This window comes from Lygodium microphyllum, chromosome 24 (assembly GCF_053477565.2).
Source record: "Lygodium microphyllum isolate KBCC chromosome 24, Lygodium_microphyllum_v1.1.10, whole genome shotgun sequence".
NCBI classification, from domain to species: Eukaryota; Viridiplantae; Streptophyta; class Polypodiopsida; order Schizaeales; family Lygodiaceae; genus Lygodium; species Lygodium microphyllum.
Window position 1 is genome coordinate 86,756,610 of NC_141158.1, and position 17,132 is coordinate 86,773,741.

A 17,132-nucleotide genomic window follows, 5' to 3' on the forward strand; every position below is an offset into this window, starting at 1 on the left:
CTATTCTTCTATCCTATTTTCCTTGTTTTAAGGAGAGAGGGAGGCTAAAAGGACCATTTGTGAATTCACTTTTTTCTTAATACAAAATATATTGAATTGTGATATAATATTGTAAATATGATGTGTTTAGCCCATTTATAGCACATTTTTCCTCATTTTTCCATTCTTTCATGTGAACACACTCTATATTCACCAAAATTGAGATCTAACCTTACAGCCCTATTCATCTCTTCAAACTTGACATTTTCCTTTTTACTGCCCTTTGTTCTAAGCAATAGTTCCTCACTTATTAAATTTTGAAAAAAAATCTATGAATTAGATATATTTTTAGACGAATGCATCTTTCTCGCATCAAACTACAATCTAAATATGATAGTCCTAATATTTCCCTTCTCCCAGATAATTTTCCTTAAATAGTTCAACTTTTGAGTTCACTGTGAATTTCAATGAATGTCAAATTGTAAAGGGACGCAAGTTAGAAAGAGTAGGTCTTACACTTATGAATTATGAAATGTCCTATTCCAAATATAAAACACTCGTTCCTCCATTTATTATGTAGTCGGAAAAAAATTGGTGGCTAGGAGCAATAGTCGAGGTGTCTAAGGAGTTGCATAATGTGCTATCAGGGATCTTTCAGCAAAACCCTTATCTTGACAAAAATGCTAGGCTAACAAATGGTGAGAAGCCCTAAGTGGAGGGAATTGGAGAATTTTATGTCAAGTAGTATTTGGGTGGTGATCTCAAGATACTCATTTGCGTGTTGAATTGTTACACTAAGGCATCGGTGTTGTTACCTTGCCTATACATTGTTCTAAGTCATTGGAACATATCATGTGGAATGAAGAAGCATTGGGATGCAATAGAGAGGCACCATCCAATAGGTCACATCTTGAAAACATTTGAAAACTTGTATTTCACATTGGCATCCATAATTATCACTTCTAAACTCTACATTGCCTCATGTGTATGTTTGACAAGATCTTAAAGTTGTACATCAACTGTGTATATAAGAAATCTCCTTCTAGGAACCAAGTAGTTATGGAGAAATTTGAGGAGTTATTGAACTCCATAGGCATGCATGGAGACAAGGTTAAGATCCAAAAAGACCAAATGGTATCAAGGCTAATTCATTATGTAGCCCATAAGATATCCATGAGGGGGGAAAAGGCCAAAACATTATTCAGTAACATGACCAATAAGTCATCAAAGCTAAAGTGGGAGCTTTGGAAATATATATACAAATGTAGTACATACTTGAAAAGAAATCCTAACATTGGGAATGCTTAGAATTTATTTGGTAAGTTTGCATCTATAATATGAAAATCCTCAACAAATCCTTTAACTTGATATGAATTCCATCAATTAGTTAGAGTTTTCACAAAACTCATTGCCAATGCATAGGAAGAAATGACTATCACTATTAGATGGTACTATCTCGACTTCACTTCTACTTTATTTCGTGTGTGTAATTTGGTATTGCACATCTAATATTAACAACCCATGTTTTTATAGCATCTATTGTATGCCCAAAAATCATACTTCTTTGATAAGTATGGGTCCTTGAAATTGTAGAGCACATAATGTATGAGAAGTCACAATGTCATGCTCAAGGTGCATATTTTAAGAATACTTACCACATAGGAGGTCACTAGAAAATGAGGTACCTCATTTAGATATTCAATTGGTTCTGTAGATGTGCCTTTTCTCATTCAATAATATTAGAAAATGAAAAGGCCACTACTCTAGAAAAATCAATTAGAAGCTCATAATAGTGAAAGATGACGAACTAGTAATGTAGTAACTATACATGCCATTTACCATGGTAGTACATGTCATCAAGGCTTTGAATAGGCTTATACTACTTGAACCCTATTAATCCCCCCCTACATGTGAACCCCCTTGATTAACTTACCCTTTAAATAGCAAGTATGTAGTTCATTTTTGTTTTTCACTCTTATTCAACTCTAGGCCTTTGAACTTGCTTTCTCCATAAGAATGGCTCATACAAAACAAAGTATGCGACCCCATCTAGTTCTTGGGAAAAACTCAGAGTACCCATTGTGGCAGAGATAAAAAAATTCCAAGTTTCTCATGTTATTGAAGATTTTATTCTTTATCTAGCCAAGGTCATCCATCAACTACAGAAAATATTGTGTGCCTAATAAAGTACAAGGGGAAGAGGCCATGGGAGGATGATGATGAGGACACCTCTATTAAGGGCAAAACCTATATGCCATTCAATTGGGGTGGAGATGAGTGTGAAGATGAGCTAAAAGAAGATGAGGAGCTCAAATTTCCAAGTGAGGAGATACACTCTAATCATTGTCAGGAGAGGAAAGGACATACCATGGCAATGGTAAAGGCCTTATGTCTTGCATCCTCAAATTCATCCATCTTTTCATGAGATTTGCAAGTATATTGGGGTATTCTTAGATGGAAGAATCCCTCGCAAGCTCTCTCCCTATCATCATCACTACTGGTGGCCTTTGTACATGAGGATGCAATGGTCATATATACTAATTTACTATTTAAGCTATAGGTTTGGGAGGCATCGAAGCAATAGAGAGCTCTCAAACACGCAACTCTCAAACCAAGGCAAATTTGAATTGGTGAGAGTGATGGGTGCTGAAAAGTGATGGTTGAAAACCAAGGCAATCATGAGAAAATAATTACCTAGCCTCCTTGGAAGTTGGCAGACTCTTTGTGTCTTCTCTGTCTCTCTCTGTCTCTCTCTATCTCTCTCTCTCTCTCTTTGTGGACCAGGAGGGCCGCCACTAAATCCCTTAGTGCTGCTCCCACTTCTGCTTGATGATGTGCTACTATTGCTAGACACTCTCATGGTGAGAACCTGTGATCCAGGTTTGCCCAACAAGTGCTTAATGGCAGTCACTCTATTCACCATGCAGCCCTAGAGAGCAGTTCTATACGTGTTGGCCCTAGCTCTTGTACACATTAGCTGTGGGAAAGGCTCATGCTTTAGGTGTGTGGCTATGATAGATGAGCCTAGAAAGCATCACGTCACCCAGTGGCCTAGAGGTGCTGCCACCTAGTGGTAGAAAGGCAAAACCACCTAAGGACTCGGAGGGGGGGCAGTGGCCTAGACGCCACTGCCTAAGGACTCCACGAGGGGGGGGGGGAGAGGGGGGGGAGTGATCCAACACCGGGGGGCTAGGAGGCACAACAATGAATCACTCTATAGTAGTCAGACCAACCATAGGACTCGGCCCCAACTACTAATTGGACCACTCTTTGGAATCAGATCCAATCCAATCAAACCGTTCGACTCTGAAAGTTGGATCACCCAGAATCAGACAATTCTGGGAATTGGACCAACAAACCAAAACAAGAAAATACAGACCCAGAGACCGTATAGAGCCGCAAGTACATCATAGATCTATCATTGAGCTGAAATCTAGAGTGAGTAGTTCAAAACTTGGCTATGAACAATCCTTCAAATCGCGCATGGTGCTTAGTGGGAGGTCCTCCAAACTAGATCCTAGTGTAGTAGTGGCTCTACACAAGCATAGATCCTCACTTGCAAAACAACAACCAAAAGCCCACACCCAAACAAAGACAAACATAGATGGTAGAACCTCAATGGGCCAATCTAGCCAACAAGGGCAAAAAGGCCATACCACAAAAACATGTGTAGGTTGCGTCCAGATTGCATCTAGTCAAAACAGAATGCAACAACATCAAGCTACTGCAAGGATGACTAGACATGAAAGTCTTGATGATAGATGCATCTTGAATAACATTGCATAGATGACCCAAGACATTAGTGGAGAATCCACATCTGATTGTACAGTTGAGGACTCAAAGACATGCATCAAAAGGCCTAAATCTATAAGCCAAGACTCGAAAGATGAAGACATAGTACCGCTTTCCTATCTTAGGGTCGAAAGATGAAGACATAGTACCGCTTTCCTATCTTAGGGTCAAACTCACCGCAAAAAAAGAGCATAATGTCGATTCTCTCATTGATGAATGAGATGATTTCAATATCTTGACCTATGAAGCATGGACCCTACTAGGCCAATCAGAACTCACATTGACTAATGCAACTCTTAGTCCTTATGCGGGATACCCACATGCACTTATAGGGAAGTGCAAAATCCTTATAACTATTGAAATTGAAAGGTTGCCTATCCTATTCCACATTCCTCCAAATAGTGCAGATTGTGGAAAGGAAACCCTCCTAGGATGACCCTTCAAAAGGTTGATGAAGTGTGAGGTTGATTATGTAGAGTAGAGAATACACTTGACACTACCGAGTGTGAAGATAATCACAACCTTTAGCAAGGGTGGTGTAACGTGTCTGCCTATTATCTTCAGGACATGTCTTAGCAGTCCATCGGAAAAGATGTCTAGAAAGCTCCGCTCGGCACTCCCATGGAATGTTACAGGGTTTGTGATCTAGGACTTTCCTCGTCGGCCACGTAGCCGAAGTATTCTGGCCGTTCCCACTTAGGACCGACCTGAATCAGGGTTTTTTCTAATGGTCATTTCCTAAACGACAACTAAGCATCGAACCGGAGCGAACTACTTTACACAGAAACGCCAGGTCTGAAGCGGATTCACACTGCACTTGGTTCAAGGAGAATGGGAAATGAGAGGGATGCAAGCTCAATCTCTCTGCCATAAAGAATAGCCCCATTCCGTTCCCCTAAAATAGCATAGACAAGAATTACTATAACTTAGACTCTAGGTCAGCGCCCTTGCTGTTCGTGTCCTTTGAAATGATCTTCTTGCTGTCCATCATGATTGAGAAAAGTTTCCAACCAACCGGGACCACCCATCCGTAGGACGGACCCATGGCTACATCCACCGCACTTTCCTCAGGTTGTTTTAGTTATTTAATTACCTACCACATTTAGTTGGACATGCATCAATCAGCTTCCTTAATTATCCCGTTAGACACTAGCTCCTTCACATAATCATAGCACTTGACATAGAAAAGCAATGTCAAACAAGTTCCTTTTCAACAGCTTATCATATTTATCTTTGGAACACATTTATAACATCCAGTCCGTAGGCTTATCCATAATCCGCCCGAAGGCTATCTAGCAATCCATAGGGATTACTAATCCAAGATTCCACCCGTAGACTAGTATGCGGGCCTCGAGATCTAATCCCAAGTCACGTTGGCCTCTTGTGCAAGGCCGGAAGGCAAGGGATTTACGACCAGAGCCCCCCCTAGCACCCAAGCGTCCTCCTACTCCAAGTAGCGCTCAACGGAAAGACCTCTTGCAGCAGGTTCGGTCCACCTTCTCGGCACGGTTAACAACCCCCTGGGTTAGGGCCAGGCAGACTGTCGGGGGTAATTGAGGTTGCCTCTCCCTTGAGGCCTTCAACCTGAAGCATTAGATATCTTTTCATCCTTTAATTCTTTGAGCAAAAAAAGCAAGCAGTGCTCTATACAACTACTACAAGCACAATCATTTCCAGTGGTCGTTATTTTTGGCCAACTACTAAGGAGTGAATTCCTTCTTTCCGAATGCATCCAGCGCTCGATCCGGGATCAATTGCAACTTTGCAAGAATCCCAAGGGTTTTTTTGTTAACCCTATATCCTTGGGTTAGGGTTGTACCCTATTAACCAAACTTAACCAATACCTTAAGTTCTATTAGTAGTAAATATGTATTCCAATTTACTGATTGGTCCTTTGCTTCCAAGCAAATATCTAATTCCCTTATCTTGGTCACTTTTTCCAAGAAAGGTGTTATGTCAGGATGACTACTCATCCTCTTGCAAGATAAACTTGCACAAGAATTTGCCAATCTCATTCCGAGGATTTGGTCATTCCCTTGTGATCAAATCACAAGATCATGTGACTCTACAACTTGTTGCACAAGTGTCGCATCCAATCTATGGGACTATTTTACCCATCAAATGGAGTCTTCCAATCACAGAGTCATGATTAGATAGGAAACAGGGTTAGGGAGTCTTCATAACAATCCATTCCTGATTGCACTAGGTCGACATTATCGGTCCTAGAGTTCCAACTCAATCCAAGCTTTATCTCTTTAGCGAGCAATCCTTAGGGTAAAAACCCTAGATCGTTTCTTGCAAGTATGTCCTATTGTCCCTACATTCCGTGAATGTGGGCAGGCCTTTAGGTTTATAAGAGTTTCAACTTGACAATAAGAGCGATTAGGTCACGCGGCCTGGCTGCATGGCATTTACCTTTGGCAAGCTCCAGCGGAGCTTAATCATTAGCACCTCTCTTCCTCTCCTCCAGCACGACCGTCAGCTGGGGGAAGAGGGGATATTTTTTAAAAAAAATTACCATTATTCCAAATATTATCCTTTTGGCCTCCTACCAAGAGGAGATTCTTATGAAGAGCGTGGGTTTTTATTAACCCATAGTCCTAAGTCTCAATTGGTTCATGGAGAGTGTACAATTAATGACCGCATCGTTTGCAACCACAATGCCGGCATTGTCTTTTGCCCAGACATCACACGTGTAGTTAGTATTTTTCAGCAAAAATATTACATTCTCTCCCCCTTGGCAGAATCAAGATGTCCTCATCTCGAGATAAACTGGGGATATTGATGGTTGAGAGTGTTTTCATCTACCCAAGTGGCATCCTCCTCGGGATAATCTTTCCACTGGATGAGGCATTCTCTCAAGGTTCTGGATCTCACTTGTCTCTCCCTAACATCTAAGATTCTGTCATGCCTTAGTTCAAGGACTCCTTGACTAGGCATTACAACTTGATGGTCATCAAGTACATGGCTAGGATTAGGTATATACTTCTTCAATAAGCTGATATGGAATACATTATGAACCATTAGGTCCTTGGCACTTGAGGATCTTGTATGGTCCACAATACCTTGGACTTAGCTTCTTGCAATCTCCTAAGGATAGAGAACTCTTCTTTGGGCATACGTGAATGAAAACCGTGTCTCCTTCCTCGAAGATTCTATCTTGATGCTTCAAGTCCGCGTATGCCTTCTGTCTATCCTTTGTAGCTTGGATGTCCTATCTTATTGACTTTACTTGGTCATCCATCTCTTCCAACATCTGCCTTGAAGCTTCAACCCTCAAGGTTGGATCTGAGAAGTTTAGGGGACTTCGACAATCATGACCATACAATGCTTGAAAAGGGGTCATCTGAATGCTTTGTTAGTAAGAAGCATTGTAGGCAAATTCAACTAAAGGCAAGTATTGAATCCACCTTTTTGGCTCACGACAACAGTGTGCCCTTAGCATATCCTCAATGACTTGATTGACTCACTCTGTTTGGTCCATCGGTTTGGGGATGGTAAGCTGTTTTAAAACAGACTTGAGTCCCAATGGCTTCAAAGATAGCTCTCCAGAAGTGTGATGTGAAGAGAGAATCACGATCACTAATGATTCTTCTAGGTAGCCCATGTAGCTTGAATATCTCCTTGATAAACAACCTTGCAATGTCTGAGGCTTTATAGTTTGTCTTTACTAGAATAAGGTGTGCAACCTTAGTCAGCATGTCAACCACAACCATGATGGAGTTGTATCCTCCCTGAACTTGGGGTAGGCCAACAACAAAGTCCATATTGATGAATTTCCATTTCGTTTGGGGAATGCCAAGTGGTTGTAACATTCCTGGCATTTTAATATGTTCGGCTTTGATACATTCACAAGATAAAAACTCAGTGAAATATTTGAGAATGTCACCTTTAAGCCTCTCCCAATAGTAGCTCTTTCTAACTGCATTGAGAGTTTTGGCATAGCCAGGATGTCTTGAGAAAGGGAAATCATGAGCTTCCCACATTATCTTCTGCTTAAGTGATTGGCTTGCCGGTATACATAGCCTCATTCTATAGTAGACAAGTCCACTATTGATAGAGAATTCATGATACTTAGCCTGTAGCTTTTGGTCGTGATCCTTGATAGAGATCTCCCTTAGCATCTTTTGATAGGTTGGATCATGGCATGCTTCCTCTCTAGCTAGCTCAAGTCTTGGATTGTTTGGCATAGATACCTTTGTAGCTAGAGATCTAGCTGTTGATGGATTTTCCAAGATTAGAGAAGTAAGGAATGCCTTGCGACTGAGTGCATCGGCAACTACATTCTCCTTTCCTGGTCGATATTTGATTTCAAAATCATACTCCTCCAGCACTTGAATCCACCGACGTTGCCTCATGTTGAGCTCATTCTGGGTAAAGACCCACTTAAGACTTTTATGATCAGTCACTAGAGTAAACTTGTTACCCAACAGGTAGTGTCTCCAAAGCTTTAGGGCATGGATGACAGCTAATAGTTCTAGATCATGGGTAGCATAATTCTTCTCATGGCTTTTCAGTTTCCTTGAAGAGTATGCTACAGGATGACCTTCCTGCATGAGCACACATCCTAAGGCAAGTGTGCTAGCATCAATTATTACCTCGAACTCCTTACTGAGATCTGGAAGTTTTAGGATAGGTGCTGATACCAAACTTTGCTTCAATCTATCAAAGCTATTTTGTTTGGCAGTTGACCATGCAATGGATGTTTGCTTCTTCAGTAAGTCTGTCAGAGGTGCTGCAATCAAAGCATAGTTTTTGATGAAGACCCTATACCATCATGTCAATCCAAGAAAACTACGTATTTCTTTGACAGTTGTTGGTATTGGCCATTCTAGCACATCTCTGACTTTGGCCGCAGATCCACTGAGATTCCTTCCACTGATACGATGAATCCCAGATATTCAATCTGACGCTTGAAGAATACACACTTCTTCATCTTAGCATATAGCTTATGTGCCCTCATTGTCTCAAGGACAATCCGAAGTTGGGGTTCATGATCTTCTTCTTGTTTGGAATAGACTAGAGTGTTGTCGAAGAAGACGAGCACAAGTCATCAAGATATGGCCTAAAGATATCCTACATTAACCTGTTGAAGGTGGCAGGCGCATTCGTAAGCCCGAATGACATAACTAGAAACTCAAAGTGTCCATATGTTGTGTTGAAGGCCGTCTTTGGGATATCTTCTTCCTTGATCCTTATTTGATAGTAACCAGACCTGAGATCAATCTTGGAAAAGATCTTCACACCCTGAAGACGATCAAGAAGCTCATCTATTCTAGGAATAGGGTACTTGTTCTTGATAGTTGATTGATTAAACCCTCTGTAATCAATACACAGTCGAAGCATTCCATCTTTCTTTTTCTGGAACAGTACTGGAGCTCCCCATGGTGAACTACTAGGATGAATGTAGCCGTGATCTAGTAGTTTCTTGAGTTGTTCCTTCAGTTCAATTGCTTTTGGGATGGACATTCTATAAGGTCTCTTCGCAATTGGCATAGCTCCTGGCACTAGCTTGATCTCATGATCCACTTCTCTTAGAGGCGAGAGTTCTGTCAACTCTTCAGAGCATTCTTAATACGACAACAGCCAGGGACTACACCATTTGGATCCCGGCCAACATCTCCACTGCCCTTAGCCCTCGGGGGTGTAACTATATGTATATCCTCTACATCATGTGCGTTCATGGCCTATTTATAAATATCCGTATCTATGATTTTTTCTTGAATAAAACATAACCCTTTTCTATTCAATATATAAATAACCCCTTTATATTACACCCTTCTGTATGTAAAAAATACATAAAAATGGTATTTTGAAAATACTTTATTTCAAACCCATGTGATGCACACATATATCTATGAGTAACATACTTGAGCCTTAGCCCTGATGACACTCAAAAGAAGCATAAAAACAAGGCACAAAAGAATCCAAGCATGCATCATATTTTTATTTTTTGTCAAGAGAATAATACTACATTGTTACAAAATCACCAAAAAGAGATAGAGATATGAGGGGGCCACATCCACATCCATATCTATCATAAATAAATGGTATACACAAAAGTGTTACGTGCACGCATTTGTAAAGGATAGGAATACTCAAAATTAAAGGCCAAAGGTCTTATAATATCAAATGTATCAAAGTTTCAAAGAAATAATAAAATACAAAGGGGTGTGCTTTTTGGGGAAGAGGTGGGGTGGAGTGCACGAGTGGTTATGTGCCTCTTTCCCTTCCCTCTCTTGTCCAATCGCACATTCTCTTTTTGGTGGTGCAAAAAGTTGTTCTCTCTCCTCTCTCCTCTATCTTTTGTGCAGAAATTCTTCTTTTCCCTTTTGTTCTTATGTAATGGTTGAAGCTATGGATGAAGATGATGAAGATAACGAATCGGCTTATTATTAAGTGGAAGATTTATGGTTTCTTTTTAGTTTTGAGATTAATGGCTCAGCCATGTGCATAGATTTTGCATGCTTCTACCTTGATTTCATGTTCATTTCCTGCTGTGGGAGGGTTGCTGTCATTTTGGTGCGCAGCCGGGGAAGAAGATGATCTCAAAACACCAAAGGAAGAAAAAAAAAGAGACTTGAAGATCTGATGCAAAGCAGTGAAGAAATTGTGTGTCCCAAAGTACAAGAAGATGCAGGATGAGATGGAAGCCCATGAGAAGGATACAAAGATGAAGAAGACGTGTAGCAGAAATAGTAGCGCAGCATCTCCATGTCTCCAAGAGGTCTTCATGTCTCCAAGAGGAACGAGAAGAAGAAGAAAAGGAACATAAGAGAAGGAGAGGGATAAGAAGGCGGCCATTACCACATTGCACGAGAGATAGAGAAAGAGGAGAGAGAAGAGAGGAGGAGGATTCCTTGGCGCTGTGATTTGATCGTAGAACTGATCGTACCAGAGGAATTAACTAGGAGAGGAGGAGGAGGAGGAAGATTGTTCGAACAAGAGAGAGAGAGAGAGAGAGAGAGAGAGAGAGATTGATGGAGATGGGTCCTCCATACTTTGGATTGAGGTATCATGCTACCTTTCCTGGATTGATCACTAGCAAGTGAATTTGTGGTGCGATGCACCGGAAGTGAAAAGCCTTGTTATAGGTAGCACAGATGCCTCAGATCATAAGGCAAGTCATGTTCTGGAAGGTATGAAAACCCTAACAAGTCAACCTGCACAGGCAGAGGACCGTGCTCCTCAGTAGAAAACCCTGCCTCGTAGTCCCCTACACAGAAATGCAAATTCGATCATTCATTTTAGTACGTTGTGTCTGCGCATGTTTATCCTCCCCCTCCTCAGCAATGACACAACAACGTCCTTCATATTCTCCATCAATCGATTTCTCTTACTGCACTACCCTCAATCTACCTATCTAATGGTGCCTCTTCGTCTCTACCTTCCATCTCTGACACATGATAGCAACCCATCGTCTCTTACAACCATGTGTTGACCTTGCTGTCAAAGGGGACATACCACAAAAGATGAAACTTGGAGGCATAGGATGCCCCAACAAGAAGACAACTAGAAGAAGAGGGAGACGGGCTGCTTGTCGACAACCAACGGCTTTTCATTTTGGATTGTGCATGATCCATTAGATGGGCTGTTAGATGGGACCCAATTCGAAGGACAGAGAGAGAGAGAGAGAGAGAGAGAGAGAGAGATGGCGTCGAAGCGCATACAGAAGGAGCTTCAAGACCTGCAGAAGGACCCCCCAAATCGTGCAGCGCTAGGCCTGTCGGCGAGGACCTGTTCCACTGGCAAGCCACCATCATGGGCCCTACCAATAGCCCCTATGCAGGCGGTGTATTCTTCGTCATGATCCATTTCCCTCCCGACTACCCTTTCAAGCCTCCTAAAGTGAGCTTTCAGACAAAGGTCTATCATCTCGTCTGCCATAGCCGCACCCGCCGCCATAGCCATGCTCGTCTCAGAGGAGAAGAGGCGGATGCAAAAAGAGAAAGAGAGAGAGGAGGGCTTGTGAAGGCATTGCAGGAGAATAAGGAAAGAAAGAAGCAACCATAGCAGCACAAGATCGAGTCTATGCAATCAAGCTCATGGCATCCTCAATATCGAAGCTCCTCCTTCCTTCTGGCCATGTCTGTTAAAGAAGAAGAAGCATTCAAAATTGGAGAGCAGATGCTGAGTAGAAGTTTGAAGAAGGCCATGCTCTGTTGCGCTATTGCCTACTGTTGCTTTCCAAGAGCGGGGCAAATATGAATTGCACTTGCACACCTGCCATCATCGTCATCATCATCAGTCCCAGAGAGAGATAGACAAATAGAAAGAGGTGTACCTAGACACCGACATCTCTTCCAAGGCCATGGGCATCACGAACTCCATCAACGTCATCTTGTTTATGCACGATTGTGGGCCATGACCGAATGGCTACTCCCTTTGTACAATCACCAATGGTTTAATGATGGCCTGTGTGTGGCCCTTGACTCCATATAGTTCTTTGATTCGCAGTAGAAGAAGTCGTTCAATGAGCCTGGTGGAGGTCATAGCTCCGGAGAGAGAAAGAAATCGAAGGAAATGCATCAAATCAGAAGAAGAAGAAGAAGGAACATGTAGGCTACCATAGATCTTCTACATCCCTCTTAGCAAAAACAACGTGGAAGATCTTCTACATCCCTCTTAGTAAAAACAATGGTGGTCCACTGCTATCACACAAGCATAGCAAGGCTGTGTGCATTGAAGTTAGGGGAAACCCACAACCAGCACCACCCGCCTTGCTTCAAGCTCACAAGGCCTGAGGGTTTAGCAGAAGATGAGGGGAAAGAGGAAGAAGTAGAAGAGGCACAAAAGAAGAAGAAGAAATGTTGTCATATGTATGTGCCAATTTCAAGTGCACCAAGAATCCCCACTCTGCACCCTCTATGCGACTCATTGAAAAGGTTGAAGAAGATGTTGGAGAAGAAGACAAATACGAGCGCAATCAACTAGAAGAAGAGTAGCAGATAAGGATATATTTGCCAAATGCAAGAGAATTTGTGGAGGGATGATCACCACAAAAGAAGAAGTAGATGGCATGGTCACAAGAGGGAATATGAATAGGTCCTCCTATATTCCATCTTTCTTACTCATCTCCACCCCACAGTAAGCAGTGGCACCTCTCATTCCTAGCATGACAATCACTTCTATCCTCTAATGATAGCCATGGTACCGTCATCTTCCTCGTCATTCCAAAGAATCCCCTCTTCTTCCACTACCCAACCTTCTCGAATGGCTCTTACTCCTCATGCCAAGATCTAGATTCTATAATTCTTTGTCTACTTGCAGAATGACTTAGGTTCAAACTTAGGGTTATCATAATTTCAAGAAACACTTGCTTAAACAAATTAAATAAAAACTTCATGTGACACTTGTTCACACATCCACCACAAACCTCGTACACAAGAGAACTCTAAAAAAATTGTCCTACTTTTGACTTATTTTATGATATTTGTATGCTCTGATGTTGGCCTTCCAATGTCCACATGGATGTATGCACACGTGATGGCTGTCAGCTTGTGATCAAGCTTCATTAGGCACTTCATCTCTAGTTCATTGGTCAGATGTGCCATCTCGTTGGCCAAATCTTTGAGAGATTTCTCCTCAAGACTAGGCTTCAGGTGCTTTGGAAGTATTGGAGGTGTCAAGGATGTTGGTTGCGATACCTCTTCCACAGGTGAATTGCTAAGGACATGTTCCGCAAGGGGCATTGTCACAGCAAAAAGCTATGATTGTTGTGATTCCTGATTGGAAGTAGTAGTAGCTAGTTCAGTGGACTGGCTACTATTGGTGGATTGCGGTATCAAGTCCTTAGGCACATCAGAAGTGGTTGTGTCTTTTGTTGCCCTTTGAGCATTCACATGTGCAGATCGAGCATTTGAGCTAGCCACGATGGAGTGCACAGGAATATCCCTAGGTTGAGAATTAGGGGTGTTGTCATGTCCCACACCTCAAAAAATTGGAAGCTCAAATGGAGATAGAGATTGGGATTGAGCAGCTGCACTTGACGACTATTGTTGTGCTTCATGTGTCTATCTAAGGAAAGAAGATGTAGGAGATTTGGGACTCCTAGGTGGCTGGATTTTCTCGTGGGGCTGTTAGACAATTCTGCCATTTACTTTGTTGAGCAATCAGCCTTACCATGAGCAATGTTGTGCTTGTGGTGCTCATCATCCTCTTGGAAAGTCAAAGGCTCCTTAAGCACTGATGGTCTTTCTGCACACCCAACAGTTACATTTGATGTCTGCTTGTTAAGCACAATAGGTTGAGGGTCGACCTTTCCAATAGTCATGTTTGGTTTCTTGCCTTGAGACTTGGATTTTCATTTAGATTTTCTATTGTTATTCTTTGCTTTTGATGTGAACTGGCCTTCAGCTTGCTGACAGAGGAGGTTTAGCAAGGGGTTTTGGTACCCAAATCCATAGGTTACTTGCATAATACCCTTGAGCACGTAGCGACACTTTGGATATCCATCGCGACGTTGTGCTAGCTCTCCATCAATACCTTCATCTATAAGGCTTGGGATTCTTTTGTGGTCTTCTATGATATTTGTAAGTCCACAATCTATCCTTTGCAATGTCTCCTGACCTTCTTGTTTCAAGCATGGCCTCGCTCACTGGTTCTCTTTGTTCAACATGTGCTTATATCAACTCTTCCAACAAGTCCTCGCTCTCGTTAGTAGGCTTGCCTGGTATATCAGCACATTCCTTGTGTTCCCTTAAGGTTTGATGAGGCCACCTGTAATATTTCTGCTGAAAATTACTAAGTACACGTGTGAAGTCTGGGCAAAAGACAATGCTGGCATTGTGGTTGCAAATGATGCAGTCATTAATTGTACACTCTCCACGGACCAATTGAGACTTAGGACTATGGGTTAATAAAAACCCGCGCTCTTCATAAGAACCTCCTCTTGGTAGGAGGCCAAAATGATAATATTTGGAATAATGGTAAAATTTTCTTTAAAATTGTCCCCTCTTCCCCCAGCCGACGGTCGTGCGGGAGGAGAGGGAGAGAGGTGCTGATGATTAAGCTCCTCGCTGGAGCTCGCCAAAGGTAAATGCCATGCAGCCAGGCCACGTGGAGGGAGGGAGGTACCTCTCCCTTCCATATAAATACCCTCTATGGGGTGAGAAGGAAAGGGGGGGTGATAATCGGACGCCGCCAAAAAGAGTGATGGAGAGGCTGGGCCGTCACATTGTAGATTGGGGAGTAAGGGGAGTGAAGGAGGAAGCCACGGGCCAAGGAAGGGGAGGGAGAGGATTCTGAGAAGAAGAAGGCCATAAGCACTGGCCGTGTCGAGAGAGAGTGAGGGAAGAGTATCATCGCCATCGAAGGAAGAGAAGTAGTCGTGTGGCGCCGCTGAAGTTGCCGCCTAGAATCGTGAGCCGCCACTTGGGAATCGCAAATTGCCACCAATAGTCGTTTCCTCTCCTCCACATGGCATCTCCACGACGAGCGCAGAAGCTTTGGAAGCTTCTTGGGAAGCTTCCAAAGCCCTTAGGAAGCCCCCCTTCTTGTGGGCTTCCTTAAAGCCTTCCAAAGTGGGGTTTATAACCCCCCCTCGGGATCCAAAGCCCCCCTTCCCGTGGGGTCCTATCCAAGCTTTTAAAAGCTCATTAAGCCCTTCCCCTCCCTTGCATTCTTACATAAAGGGAGTCTCACCCCGGGATTTACGCCCTTCATAAGCACCCCCTTTCCCCCTTTTTTTTAAATTTCACCCAAACCCCTTTAAAAGGCCATTTACCCCGAAAATTAAGGCCCTTTCCCCCCTTTTTTTAAATTCCATCCAAACCCCTTTAAAAGGCCATTTACCCCAAAAATTAAGGCCCTTTTTCCCCTCTGGATTTCCCATAAGCTCCCAATAGCTCGAGTGCTAAACCCCTTCCCGTGGGCCTTCCCTATTGCCCTCTCAAGCGGGTTCTTATTACCCCGGGTTCTTTAAAAATCCCCTTTTATTAGCCTTCCCAAATCAATATTTTACACCCCTTTTTCCTTGAAGTTTAAGGCCTTTTTCTTCCCTCATAGCCCCGGAGTTTAAGCCCTTGCATCCCCACAAAGTTTTTAAACCCTATTTCCTTTCAAGTCCTTTCGTTACAAGCCTTTTAAATCCATTTCCTAATCGTGAAATCACTACTCCGAGGAGGAAGCCTATTAAGCCTTCTAAAGCTCGATTATGAAAGACGGTGGAATCGATCAAGGAAGCTGAACCACAAAGGGAGTTTCGCGTGCGAAGGAGATGGCCAAGATCATAAATCTACGTCCAAGATGGAAAGGTCGCGATCGCTCCTAAGAAGGCACAAGATGCAAACGCAGGAGGATCTTCTCCTAACATCCATGTGGACATTTCACTGAATCCACAAGTCCAGGTTTTTCTTCCTTATTTTGATTTAGGTCGTAATATTTCAAATTTAGCATGGATCATTTAGGAAATTAGGATGCACTTCTTCGATTGAAATACTTTGGCTAAATAGCTTACAATCAAAGAATCAGTCAATTGTATTTTCAAATAAACGAATTTAAAAAAAAAGAACATAAGATCTTTATGCATTCCTAGCAAGTGATTTTTATGCATTACAAAGTAAAGATTTCAGATCAACCAAAGATCATCTTTACAAAGTCGAAATTATTATTGTACACTTCGATTAGGCATGGAAAGAATAAATCGCATGTCGCATTATTAGGCATCTTTCCTTGGAAATGATTCGTTAAAGAAAGTTGCTAATAATCCGTAGGAATTTGCAAGGCATGGAAATGGTTCTTGAGCTGCATGAAGTAGATTAATCTCTAGTCAATTGGCTTAAATCTCAATCAATTACGTAAATAGTTACGAAAGGCTGTGTAATGCCCATTCAGCATACGAATACCTCATTTAGAAATGAAGATAGAAAAAGGTTGCATGGTTCACATAAAACCCTAATGCTTAGTAGCATGAATCTTGAATGCATGTTCTAGAAGAATCAATAGAAGTTATGACGTAACTTAGCATATTCTTTAATCTTAACCAAAAAAGTTAGGATTTGCAAATCTACTCATACATAGGCAATGAATCATGTGGTTACAAAAATAGTATCATAAATATCTTCAAGAATAGACAAGTAAATTGGTTTAACCTAAGCACCTAGACCACGAGGGACTCGTTTAGGAAGGGTTAAATCAATGCAACATATCCCAAGTGCTAACTGGGATCTAGCACGTTGAGGACGTGACCTAATCACTCTTATTGTCAAGTTGAAACTCTTATAAACCTAAAGACCTGCCCACATTCACGGAATGGAGGGACAATAGGACATACTTGTAAGAAACGATCTAGGGTTTTTACCCTAAGGATCTCTCGCTAAAGAGATAAAGCTCAGATTGAGTTGAAACTCTAGGACCGATAA